The 12,891-nt window shown below is 44.9% G+C and overlaps 1 protein-coding gene across 2 annotated transcripts in view; it reads left to right on the forward strand.

Annotated features, from left to right (window-relative positions):
• Positions 1-12,891, forward strand: part of LOC119660736 (voltage-dependent L-type calcium channel subunit beta-2) — a 490,674-nt gene that overhangs the window by 167,627 nt on the left and 310,156 nt on the right. The gene's annotated exons all lie outside the window — the stretch shown is intronic.

The following is a 12,891-nucleotide window of genomic DNA, read 5'->3' on the forward strand; positions in this document are numbered from 1 at the left end:
TCATTTTTGCATGTTTCCATTGTTGTTTTCGTATCTTTTGATGAGTTGCCCGTACCCGGCATATCGTCCGATTTTCTGTTAATTTTTCTTCTTAATTTATCACGGCAACGTGGATGTGTGTACGTAAACGGTGTTTGCACTATTACTTACTTTTGCTTGATAATAATTCATGTAGAGCTGTCCTGGCATCACATGTGATGTGAATTAATTTGTGGGTTGCTTGGTAGATGGGTGCAGATGCGATAACTACAGTAAAATATTGGCGTGGACGGGATTTCTGGTGAGTCGACCCCGGGGTCATTCATTAGCAACGCGATATTTCAAAATCCTGTACTGGTATGTAATTGTTAATTAAAGATTTTTTACTTCTACTTCTTCTGCTTGCATCTATTTTCGATTGGGTCAGCATTTTAATTTGTTTTCATTCATGTGTATGGATCGGTGTTTAGAATTACGTAAACATGGTGAATAATTAGACTAACCTAGATTTATGGAGATCACTGGAAATGCAATTATTTAGCTGTAAATCAATTCGGCCTGAACTCTGGCCGATGCTGACCATTCGCACGGTCATGATTCAGACTAAGAGGCGCAGAGATCAGCCTCTGGGCTGCAATATGCGCTATGTTGCTCACATAGCGCCACTACGTATTGTATCTAAGATGAACGGCGAAGAAAACTTATAAAGTTAGCATTCCTAAACTAGTACGGAAGAAGTAATGTAAGACTTAAGATACACGCAGAGCTTTCGTAGTTGCCCTAGTTACCTGACCCTTCCAAAGCCCCTTTACGCGAAACCCCTAGACGAATTCCACACACTCTTCCCGTGGTTTCTTTTTTAAAATTTAAAATCGGTTCAATGGCTGTCTGTCTGTCTTTTTTTTAAGAAGGTGGAAATCTTCAAAAGACACTGACCTGGTCACGCCAACGTGTGGGGTTCTCACCCACTAAAAGCACAGAACCACCCCCGACTCCCTCCAAGCCCCATGGAACCACCACAAGATATTGCAGCTCTCATTAGTTTCATCACCCTTCGTCTCTACGCGGGGTATGTAACCGCGCTTTTCTAGTCTCCTCTGCTTTTCGAAGTCTGCTCCGAATAGATGCGGCCATGGAGTTGATCTCATCTTACCCTTCCTGGCATGCTAGCACTCTTCGCACCAGATTTTCTGGTACAAGCACCTCTCCTAGAGTCTCCTATAGGCTCTTCCTTTCTTCCACAAATCTTGGACAGTGGAAGAATACGTGCTCTGGGTCCTTCAGGACTCATTGCACCTTGGACAATCGGGTCAGGTATCTAGTTTAAATGGAAACAGGTACTGGCGATATCCTCCACTGAGTGAGATTGTAATTCACCTCACCGTGCCGTCTCTCCAACACTCCAGGGCAGGGATGAGCCCGGCCATACTAGCAGTGGACGATCTATCGCAAAACATACTGTACGTGTTGCTTATAGCTGGGCTTCCTGTCTATCACCACCCCCAAGTATTTGATGGTCGGTTTGGAAGTGATGATGTGATTCCCGATTCTTCTCGGCGCTTCGTGATGAGGACCGCTTCTGTTTTTTCCTCCGCCAGTGTCAGACCTGAGCTCTCTAGCCAACTTTTAACAGCACTGATTTCCTCTCTTGAGTATAACTCAGCATCTTCGAGATGCTTTGCGACAACAACCAGTGCTATGTCGTCAGCGTAACCCACCACTGTGACTTCCTCCGGAAGGGAAGGATTAAGTACATCGTTGTACATGATGTTCCACAGTAGTGGGCCCAATACGGAGCCATGCGGGACACCCACGGAAACGACGTACTCCTGCGGTCCGTCATTAGTGTCGTACTAGAGCCTCCTTTCAGTTAAATAGCTATCGACAATAGCGGCTAGATAGGCGGGAATATCAACCTTCGCTAGGGATTTGCGTATTAGATTCCAATTGGCCGAATTGAATACATTTTTCACGTCCAGGGTTACTACCACGCAATATTGCTGGTACCACCCTTTCCGTGGATTGCATCTTCGGCCAAGTCAGTAACCAATTTGATGGCATCAATGATTGGTCTGGCTATACGGAACTCATACTGCCGATCTGAAAGGCCGCCTTGGCTCTCAACAACCGGGAGTAATCTATTATAGATTACCGGCTCTAACATTTTCCCCACAGTGTCCAAAAGACATATGGGTCGGTTAGACGATGGTTCACCTGGAGGTTTACCAGGCTTAGAAAGAAGCACCAACTTCTGCCGCTTCCATACCGCCGGAAATATTCCCTCGGACATGCACGCTTCGAACAACTCAGCGAACATGTTTGGCCTGGATTTCACGGGAAGCTTAAGGGCCTTATTCGGTACTCCATCCAGGCCCGGTGCTTTATTGTTTCCTCTTCTGCCGCAGATCTTCAGCAGTTCGTCTCTGGTGACTGGAGAAATTGCCTCTCCTCTTGCTGAGGGAATAACCCCTGGATGATTTTCAGCAAGAGGGTGGGACTCGTGATCTACGGAGATGAGCGGCCTCTGAATCGCCCCATCACGATTCTATAAGCACTCCCCCACGGGTTTACGTCCGCTTCTGAGCAGAGCTCCTTAAAGCATTTCCTCTTGCTTCGCTGGATGGTGAGCTTGAGGGTTTTGCGGGCTGTCTTATAGGCGCAGTCATTTTGTCTCTGATCGACTCTACCTACCGCCCTCTGAGCCACTCTTCTGGCTTGGTGGCAGGCTGATCGAAGGCGGTCAGTTCATCATTCCACCAGTAGTTTGGTCTTCTACTGGCGAATGAGCACCTCCTAGGCATAGACGCGTAATATGTTTGGGCGGTGCATTGAGCCAGATGGACGGGTCTTTCCGTAGAGACGCCTGCTTTATCAGGTTGATTTAACCACACCTCTATGAAGGTCTGCTCATGATTTTGCAGACCAGCCTGAAATCGTTTTCGGTTTCGGGCATGGTAGCTCTTTGCCCTGAGGCTCGACACATGCCTCAAAAAAGATTGCCTGGTGATCGCTGTGGGTGTAGCGTTCGCTGATGCACCAGGACATACGACGTGCCAGCGCAGGGCTGACACAGGTCATGTCTACAACCGAGCCTGACCCTTCTTTCTGAAAGGTGTTTACAGCACCTTCGTTAGATATTATCATGTCCATCTGCGCAAAAGCTTCTAATAAACTGCGCCCCCTAGCATTTGATTCTCTGCTACCCCACTCTAAGACCCAAGCATTGAAATCAGCCAGCAATCACCTTTGGACTTCGACTGCGTCGAGAACAAGATTACCAAACATTCGCTCGAATTCAAACAGTGTCAAACTTGGTGGGGCGTAGCAGCTGTATACACATACACCACTTATTTTCCCCCCACACAAAGCCACTGGCTGCCTGACTTGCAGTATATTGTATGGCCTGTCGACCGCAAGCCCATATCGCTGCTCCACCAGTCGAATGTGTGACCCATATGCCACCGTGACGGTTTCGTCATCTCATCTGCCAAGATGCCAGTGGGGATCATTCCAGAGATGATGAATGTTGCGTCATCTCAGACAGCGCTGAATGTCCAGCACACCCTTAGGGCTGTTCTTTTGTAGACTGCACTCAGTTTGTTTGCGTTAAATGCGAAATGCAATGGCTTCCCCAAACTGGAGTTGCATAGAGCAGGATCGAACTCACTACCCTAACTATAAGCAACCTGGAAGCATGCCGTGGCCTTCCCATGTTCCCTCTTAGCAGGGCCACACTTCGGTGGATGCTCTGTTATAAGCATACTGCACATGCTGCTTATAACTGAATTTCCCGTCTATCATCACTCCCAAGTATTTGATGGGAGGCTTATAAGTGATGATATCATTCCCAATTTGAATACAGGCATAATTTCTATTACAGCGCTTGGTGATGAGGACCGCCTCCATTTTTTGTCTGCAAGTTTCAAACCAGACCTCTCTAGCCAACCCTTAACCCATGTGTATAACTTAGTACCTTCGAAATCCTTTGTGGCTACAACCAGCGCTACATCGTCAGCGTAATCCACCACCGTAGTCTCTTCCGGAAGGAGAAGCTGAAGTACATCGTTGTACATGGTGTTCCACAGCAATGGGCCCAGTATGGAGCCCTGTGTGATAACCGCAGAGACAACGTACTCCTGGGGTCCGCCATCAGTGTCATACCTTTCAAGCTTCCATTCTTGTAAATAGCAGTTGACAGCAGCTGCAAGGTATGCGAGAATACCAATCTTCGCTTGAGACTCCCGCATTAGGTTCCAATTGGCCGAATTGAATACATTTCTCATGCCGAAGGTCACCACTACGCAAAATTTTCTAATACTACCTTTCCGTGGATTGGATCTTCGGCCAAGCCAGTAACCATTTTGACGACAGCAATGATTGATCTGATTTTACGGAACCCATACGTCCAATCTGAGAGGCCTCCCTGGCTATCAATAACCGGAAATAATCTATAGTAGATTACTCACTCTAGCAAATTCTGCACAGTGTCCAAAAGACTGGAGGTTTACCAGCCTCAGGCAGTTGTATTAACTTCCGTCGCTTCCAGAAAATATCCCCTCGGACATGCACGCTTTGTATAACTCAGCGAACATGTCCGGTCTGAATCTCACAACAAGTTTAAGGGCGCTATTCGGTACGCCATCCAGACCCGAAACTTTGTTATCTCCTATTCTAGCGCAGATCCCCAGCCACTCGTAACTGGTGACTGGCTGTATTGCCGTCACATTCAGAGGTCGTTGGAATCTGTCAATGGCCTTGTCTTGCTGGAGGAATAACCCTTGAATATTTTTAACAAGATTGAAGGGCACATGATCTGCGGAGATGATCGGCCTTTGAATCGCGCTCCCCCACAAGTTTACCTCCGCTTCCGAACAGAGCTGCTTAAAGCATTCCCTCTCGCTCCGTTGGATGGTGAACTTGAGGGTTTTGCGGGCTGCCTTATCTGTCTGTCTGTCTCGTCTGTCCGTCACACGTATTGTTCTCGGGGACGGTTGTAGCGATTCACACCAAATTTGGTAGAAAGGTGGGAAATGTAAACACTCACGCATACAGTGAGTTACATAATTCTACATCGAATTTAAGAGGGGGGGGTCCCCATACATGCAAAAGGGGGGTGTAAATATATAGTCATTTGGGGTATCAAATGAAAGGTCTCAATTAGAACGTTGCCCGCGGGGCCACCGCGAAGTATTACTTCAGGAGGAGAACTCTAGCCAGTTCCTGCAGCATTTCCTGTATCGTAGCTACTGTTATGTTTATCCCACTGCAATTTTTCCAACCTCAACATCTTCTCTACGAAATTATGGATCGTTTAACCTCAACCTTAAGCTGCGAATCTCGTACAGTGGAACATAACATACTCCGGATCCTCAGGTGTAGCGGAGTATTCGAGAGAGACTGGTGACTTATCCAATCCGAAGCGTCGACGTTTTTCAATACCCCATTGCTGCCATCTCCTGTACAACTCCTTCCTCGTGACTTTTCGGAAGCCTGCTCCTCACGTCATTTACGCCGGATTCGCCTCCTTTCTCCCGTAGAGACATTGTCCCTTATTCGCTAGAAGACCCAAAGGAATCATCCCCGCGATGATACACACTGCCTTACCGGATACTGTCCCATATCCACAGCACGATTGGCTGATATGCGGAACTTATCCTTCTCTGATTCACCGTGTTTTCAGTGCTGCCTCCCAGACAGGTGCCGCGTATAGCAGGATGGTTTTCACCACCCCCGTGATAAGCAGCCAGCGGCTTAATTTTAACCCTCCAATATTAGACATCATCCTCGCTAGAAATGAGCTTGCCTTTGTTGTCTTTTCGCGCGCATTGTCCAGATGCCATTTGAGGCTCGACTTGCCCAGATAATCACGAGGTCGGATTTTGACAGTATTGTTTTTCCTGCCATTGGTAGTAAGGACCGCCTCCACCTTATCGTTCTCCAGGTTTAGTTTCACCTGGAGCCTTACTTTCATTTCATGGATGGTTTCACTTCCACACAATTCCACGTCCTGGGGATGTTTCGTAACTACTACCATGGTTAGGTCGTCTGCAAAACCAATCAACGTTGCCTCCGAGCTAAGGGACACCCAGTTTAGCTAGTTGGTTGAATTAAAGGTATTTCTGACGTCCAGCGATACCACTGCGCAGTACTTACCAGCGACCGATGCCTCCCGAACCAAGTCCACGACCGTTTTCAATACATGGACCATGGACCACGCTCTACGAAACCCGTATCGCCGGGCTCTCCAACCTTTGCCCTATAGTGTCTAAAAGACAGATGGGCCTTCGTTAGCAGAACCAACCTTTGCCTTTTCCACTGAGAGGAAAACATTCCTTCCAACATGCAGGCTTCAAATGTGCATATGAACCAGCAGCCAACTTCGGGGATTTGTTCGGAATCCCGTTCAATCCCGGAGGCTTATTATTTCCAATTCGTCACAACTCTCTCATAGTTCCTCCTCAGTCACCCCGACGACGTTGACGTCGCGTTGCGGGAAAAGGATTGCGACTATTTTGAACAAGAGCTACGGACACCCTCACTTCGGATGATTTTTATCCACGAATCTTGTTCATTACAACTTTGTAAGCAGCACCCCATGGGTTCATATTTGCCTCAAGACTAAACTGCTTGTAGCAATTCCGCCTACTTTCTCGTATAGCCTTCTTAAGGCTACTTCGAAAATAGCGGTATTCTTTCTTCTGACTTCCATTTTGTCCTTTGGCAAAGCCTCATCGCTTGCAGACACCATGCTGTCAACAACGAGATTTCTTAGTTTCACCAGTAGTTTAATTTCCTATTGTGGTGAAACTTCCACTGCGGGATTGCATATTCGCATGCCTCAGTTACCCGCTGACATAGTGGCGCCACTCCCTTCGATTCATCACCTCTTTCTATAACCGCCAGGAATGTCTCTCCTGGTTTTTCCACTTCCCTTGCTCACTCACCTGTTGCCTCCCTCGTTTCTGATGTCGAAAAAGATTGCCTGGTGGTCACTATGGGTATAGTGTTCACTTACCTGAGAAAACCATCACCCTGACCAACGAGGTACTGAGGTAAGTCAAATCAACCATCAAGCCTAGCTCTCTGCATCTGAAGGTGGGCACCCAACGTTGGCCAGTAACATGTCCAGCTCCCCGAAAGTTTCAAGCAGGATTGGTTCCCTGGTGTTCGTCACTCGAATTCCCGAGTTTAAAGCCCACGCGTTGAAATCTCCTGGGGTGATTTTGGGGCTGTGGTCTCTAGCATCCAATACCAAGTCCTTTAGCATATCCTGACATTGCGCCAATGTTACAATGGGAGATATAGATATGGATGTGGATGCCGTTGACTTTTACTCTTGTAAAGCCGACTTCCGTGAATGCAATTGTTACTTGAGTGGCTTGCCTCCCGTATGCCCATATCGCCGGATTTCCAGATGAGTCTTTCATTCATGTAGCGGTACAATTATCTTGGTAAAGTTCACAGATTACCGACACGTCAACATTCTGCTCTCGAATGGTTTGCAATAGTTGAGGTTAATTTTTATCAACCTCTTTTAGCCCTACGATTAAGCTTCTTCCTATATGCCGGACACTTGTCACCACCGGCATCGTGGATCAACAGTGCAGCTTTTGATGAAATGGCCCTCTTCTCCGCACTTCCTGCACCTTTTGACCTATCGTGTTCTATTTCGCATAGGTTGAGTTGTTCCCTTAGCGTAGCACAGATATACTCTATTGATGTGACCTCGTCTAGGTCTTTGCACTCAATTACTATCTGCGGCTTTCCGAAGGATATCGGTGTAAGACAGATTTCCTTTCTTAAAAATGATGATTATTTCCGGATGAATCTTCTTTTCCTCCTTCTGCCGCTTTCCGCCGCCCACTTTTGTCCATTCTTCGAGTTCATGAGCTGTAGACTCTTCCCCTTTTGTCAAAGTTGGGGGCCATAATCAACGAACTGCCCAAAACTTTTTCCGGCTCAGCTTCCTTCGGCGAAGAGACTTTTTTCTTCTTCGCAGCTTGTTGGGCACCATGGGATTCACTTATTCACCACCACCACCCGCGTAACTTTGACACATGACAACTTAATGTCCCGTATCAGAGCCTTGATATTTTGGTGGATTTTCCGCCGTGTCGGTGACCTTGTTGAACTCTTGCAAATACGATCCATTATTGCTCTCATTTCCATTCCACTACTCCACCATTCCCACGTAACGAGATACTGCGGTAATGGACACGAAGATGTTGCGTTGGACTAGTGGTGTGACACGTTTTGATTACATTCGAAATGAGGATATCCGCGATCGAAATTGAGTTGCATCTATCGTGGAAACATTGCCAGAGAAGCGTCTTCGATGGTATGGTCACATAATTCGCGCTAACGAAAATTCACTCGCAAAGATTGGTCTGAACATTGAAGTCGACGGTAAGCGACCAAAAAGCCAGCCAAAATGACAGTGACTTAATACTCTGGACGGAGATTTAAAGGCCTAACGACTGCATCTGGATTAGGAATTGATTAGAACCAAATGGCGAAACCGATCACCAACAGCCGACCCCACTTGTTAACGAGACAAAGGCTAAAAAAGAAGACAAACAAAGCACTGCAGTCCCTGGATATCGACGGCCGGGAGTTGCTTCCCCGCCCCCAAAAACTGCCAAGACTGGAATTCCGTAGCCCTGCACCGTAAATACACTTCCTTTCTCGTCCTTCATACTTGGTTTTCTGGATTTCGGAGTATTCTTCAAACAACCAATTTTTATCCCCGGGTGGGAGTTTGCTCTCCTTCTACCTCCTGACATATACATGCCCATAATGCATCCGCGTCGTATGTTCAAAAGAAGAGAGTCCTGAGTTACTCCCTCTCTTGCGATCCACGGACTCCTCTTTCTGGGTTAAACACCCAAACTTGGCGCACTACTCTTGTTACATCGCCCACCTGTTTCGTTCATTTTCAAGCAACCCAACGCGTGTGGTATTGGTGCTGCAACTTATCACTAGGTAACCCCCTTTATCATGGTAGACGAGACGAGATTATTGGTTGTGAGCCAGGTAAGCCGAGCCCCAGTTTGACCACGGCAAGGTCCCTGGAATTGCAGCACATCATTTACTGTAAGATTCACTTTGGAGCCCGGTAATGGGTCGGCTTCCACCGATCCAGGGGTCCTGTACTAACGTGAAGTCGATGACTTCCCCCGATAAACAGTTTTGCTGAAGAACACTTCAAGCCCTGGAAATTTATCTGGCCCTGGAATGATTTTCTTGCTAAGAAATATCATCAGTCCGTTAATGGCGCCGACTAGGTCCAGGCCGTCGTCCGCTTTCGCGTAAGGGAACCTAAGCATTACCCAGCCGTCATGGGCTGGGATTGGAGCCCCTTGAGGGACTTGTTAGCACTGATGAAGGGAACAAGTGGTTCCCGAAATATCGGTATTTGCAAAATAAAAGTCAATACTAGCGAATAAAAAAAAACGAGTTTTATTATTTCAAATAATTAATCGCGAGATACACCGCGTAATTACACTCAGATAATTTGATTACCTTACGGTTCAACTAAATTTGAATGGATGGATTGTTATACTATAGGCAGTGAGGACTAACTGCATTTTAGAAGCGACAACGAAGCAATTCGAAGGAAAAGCGTTTATTAAACGCTAAAATATACAACCATACTGCATAATTAATTATAGAACAATTCCTTTAACTGGTACAATTCGAGACGTATTCATAACCAACGCGATCTGTTCTAGCTCCAATTAGACTGACTCCGTGGGCGAACCTCCAGACCTTTTATACCCCCCGTAACATTCCAGAAAGGCATGCAAACAATTTGAAAACTACTTCGCGCCTTTGATAAGATCTTCCTTACCGACATTAAAGTCATCTGTTAACGATTATCCTAGCTTAATATTCGCCCTACCATTAAATAATTTGGGTGTCCTGGCTAATTGTCATTACTACGATTTACATTGACGTCACACATAATTTTCCAAAGTGATTCTCGTCATATTTTATCCGAATAAACATTATAATATTAAAATGAAAGATTGGCTTGGAAGATATTTTTCCGTTTTATTGACTAAAAGTATTTAATTTAAACAAATACGTATTTCGGGGATCAACTGTCCCCTTTTTCAGTGTTTTATCTTCTGAAAAATGTTTCCACCATTTTAGGTTTTTGTATTATATTATTTTAGTGCACTTAGGGTACAAAAATGCTTCTTTTCCAAATTCTACATTGAAAAGTACGTTTGTTTTAGATGTTTTTTGAATGATGATATATTCCGACCAAGTGTGTGAAAGTCATAATAAATATTTTATCGGCTGTACCACGGCATTTCAAATTGGCACATGCTCTTTCTTTTCCTATTATTCATTCATTTGTTGTCACCCAAATTACCGCTAAAATTAATGCAAATAATTTAAATAAAATATATTTTCATAAAACAAAAATTTATATGACAAGTATCACCCACACATTCTAACAGTTATTCAGGAAAAACAAAGCATTTTTTCGCTTACTTTGTCGAAAATAGCGCAAACACAGGAAAACCCAAAATTAAAAAAAAAAAAACAAATCTTCAAATCAACGTGTGGAGCGTTACAGTAAACAACAGGCTTTGCCCGCCATCTACTTTCACAAACAAAATCACAATTATTCGCCATTATAAATTTCATATCAAAAAAAAAATTTTTAAAAATAACAGCAATTTCTTGTTCAATTCTTGTCTGACTCTACCCATACAATACGATCACACATGTGTGTATGACATTTTTAGGGAACGAATAAAATTAAATATTTTTTTTTTGTTTTGTGGTGAGTAGCCATGGAAGATTAAGCGTTTTGATCTAAAATTAAGATAAATGCCTTCAAAAATAAACCATAGATAACAATAAAAATAGATTTTGAAAATATTTTTGAAATCATTTCATCTAAAATGAAAAATTATTTGTGAATAGTCTGGGCTGAACGGAAATATGTTGCTTAATAATCGCGGGGACAACAACAATATTCTTATTTAGATTAGATTTCACTAATCTGAGAAGATTGTAGATATTTTGGATTTACAAGATGGACAATTTGTTAGTTACTTTCTAAACACTGACGACTCTTTAGCGCCCAGGAAAATTAAGGAAGTTCAGTGTGACCCAATGACTTGACTTACGTTTGATTGAACCACACCACAGGCCAGCCCAAGTTTTGGTGGACCCCGGAGTTAAAGATTTTCTTTAAAAAGAAACCAACCGCATATAGGCAATTCAGGGCTACATCAAACACCACAAATTTTCTCCTCCTTGTGGGGGCCTTAGGCTTACGGAATATGGTCGTCGTGGATGCGAAGAGGAAGCAATCGCGTGAAATTTGGAATGACTTAAATGTGACAAAAGCTGTCAAGTCTTTTTGGAAATCCATGAAGGGTTTTCGCAACTACCTTAGTGACAAATCGCCGTGGTGGATCCCGGACAAAAACCTTGAATATCTTCAACCTCTGGCTAGGCAGTATTGCCTCATCCTCCTCTCTTCCAGATGTCCTTGGATATCTCACAGTTTCTCATCGCTTCTCTGAAGAAGAGAGAACTACTTGCGTGTCTCCGCCTGGGTCTGACAATATTACTTACCAGTAAATACGCTGGTGGGCGCCGCAAACTTTCTCTGCCTTGCTCCAGGTGTGAACCTCATCTGCTGCAGGTTAAGTCCGCCTGAGGACTGGTCTATTAATAGGGAGCTACCCATCCCCAAAACACTTAAGAACCCTTAACTTTTGACTAGCTATCGCTCCAACAAAGGTCAGCAGGTATTGGCTGTGGTACTGGATGTGAAAAATGCCAATGAGAAGATTGATTTGGTGACCTTGAGTGATATAATCTCTCTCTCGTTTCTTGTGGCTTCCCACCGTAAAAGGCTACTAACATCAATAGATCATTCGTAAGGCCCATCATAGAATATGCAGCCACTTCCACTATGGACCCTTCAAAGTACTTTGATAACAAATTCAACTCAAGATCTTGCTTGGGGCTGATCAGAACCACGCCTTTACACCAGGTCTTTGCTCTGACCAAAGAGTCATCACCAGAAGACCTCTTCTGGGAGCCAAAGAACTTCTTAAATTAAAAGAAAGAATCCTAAAACTTATTAAATGGTGTTAGAAACCCAGATGTTGACAATGGTCTGTCCTCGATCTATAAATCTTTCCGAAGCTTGTTCGATACTGTAATTCCTAACGTTACTCCCACAACCTCTAACAGCTTCAGGTTGTCGTGTCGTAAGGCTTGGGTAGCGCCGGCAGATCCCATGTCGTGGCTAAGTGTAGTGGGGCTGTGGAGGGTCTTAAATCAACTGGTTTTCCGTTCCTTGTGCCAGACGTTGCTTTCATGAGGAATGGGCCTGCCTGCGCTATAGTTAGCCCTGGGAGGATGCATGTGAGTACAGTCTGGGTTCCTGAACTTTTTGCCGTTCTTCAGGCTTAATATTCGCCGTCAAAGGATGATTTTCCTCTAGCATGCAGACAATTCTACCTAATTAATTAAACTGGAAGCCACACATACCCTTACATCCCCACACCGTGTCAGCTTCCTTTTAACTACCGAGCAGGCTCTAAATGTTCGTGCGTCAAGTTTCTACCGGTTTTTCTGATTTTGGGCTAGAACCTGTTTGGATGGAACGTGCAGCCAGCCGGTTCGGCCGTTTGAATGGAAATCACAGCAAGCCAGCCCTGGATTCCACAATGCATCCTGTTTTTCGAATCTCAACAATTTGTGCATGGACCAAAATGGAAGCTCGAAAGATACCAAGAAAACAATGTAAAATGGCAGATGAGAGGTTGTTTTCAAGTGTGAGCAAACGTGCTCCCAACCAGCGATATCCCTCGAGTGTTTTGTCTCGATAGTGGATAACTTGGACACCATTGGATCCAGCGCTACTTATAATTT

This window comes from Hermetia illucens, chromosome 1 (assembly GCF_905115235.1).
Source record: "Hermetia illucens chromosome 1, iHerIll2.2.curated.20191125, whole genome shotgun sequence".
NCBI lineage: Eukaryota > Metazoa > Arthropoda > Insecta > Diptera > Stratiomyidae > Hermetia > Hermetia illucens.